Source organism: Notothenia coriiceps, unplaced genomic scaffold (genome assembly GCF_000735185.1).
Source record: "Notothenia coriiceps isolate Sejong01 unplaced genomic scaffold, NC01 NC01_scaffold00021206, whole genome shotgun sequence".
NCBI classification, from domain to species: domain Eukaryota; kingdom Metazoa; phylum Chordata; class Actinopteri; order Perciformes; family Nototheniidae; genus Notothenia; species Notothenia coriiceps.
The window spans coordinates 12,644-14,068 of NW_011353907.1; positions in this window are offsets into that span (position 1 = coordinate 12,644).

Consider the following 1,425-nt stretch of genomic DNA (forward strand, 5'->3'; position numbering starts at 1 on the left):
TGTGTGTGTGGTGTGTGTGTGTGTGTGTGTGTGTGTGTGTGTGTGTGTGTGTGTGTGTGTGTGTGTGTGTGTCAGACAGCGTGACCACCACAAAGAGATCTGTTTTGACTGGATTCCTGGAGCCTTAGTCCTTTAGACCTGTGACATTTAATCTCACTAAGACCTCATTTACTCTGTTCACCGGGTAACAACATTCCTCAGATTAACAACCCTGCTCAACAGCTCCAGAACAGAGCAGCCCATCGGAGAAAGCACACACACAACGTCCACGATCCAAGACTCAAAGAGACAAGATTTAAAGGTGTTATTGTCATGTGCACATAGGCTGCAGTGTGTCAGGCACCTCGAACTGAGCAACAAACAATGAGAGTGAGACATGAAACTAAAAACATTTAAATATTGCAAGAAAAGAGTACAAGTGACGCAGTGGTGCAAGTCAAATCCAGGACTAACTGACACAGAAAGTTAAATTGAATGCTAGTGGAATATAAAATGACGTATTGTCATATAACCTGCACCATAATGTGGTAAACAAGAAGCAAATGATCGTGTGTCTCTTATTTTGGCTTTATGTTAAAGTGAGAGGGAACATTAAAATAAATAAAATAAAATAAAATAAAATAAAATAAAATAAAATAAATAAAATAAATAAAATACAATAAATAAATTAATCAAATTAAATACAATAAATAAATTAAACAAATTAAAACAACTTTTTAAAAAGTAAAACAATAGTAATAAAATATCAAAGAAACATACACATATATATTAATATTATATTTAATTGATATGACACTGAAAACAGATATTTAGCAAAACGGGAACTTTTGGAAATGTAAGTACATTTTGCCGAATATACTTATCTAATTCTAAGTTCAATCATAAAACATGTACTCCGTGTGTTTTCCTGAACTGGGAGTACTTGCTGATAGGACAGAAAACAGCCTCAGGTGTTGAGCAGCTCAGTTCCTGCAGCGGACAGGTTTCATTATTCGGATACTTGCTATGCAAATCTGAGGGAACCATGTGTACCTTCCTTACTTCCTGTCTGCAGGGCGACTGTTTACGGTCTGCTCTGTGAAACTCAACAGCTTTGTTTCCCAAAGTCTCTCTGCTCCGTGACGATCTGCTGGTTGTGAAATAGTTGCATTGTTATCTTGCAGAACAAACTGAGTGTTGATCACATGCTGCAGGTTCTTGGTTGGTTCATTGTTAGTGATCCTCTTTGCTTCATCTAATACATTTAGTTTTTTCACATTGTGTGGGTTTGATTGGAAAATGCTACTTTATTCTTTATTATTTTATCCTTTTTCTGCTTCAATATCTTTAGTTGATCAATCTTTTTTTATTTTATTTTGCTCTCAAACGGAGCAACTGTGATAAAACCCAATATCCCTGTGATAAAACCAGTGTTCTGATTCTGAA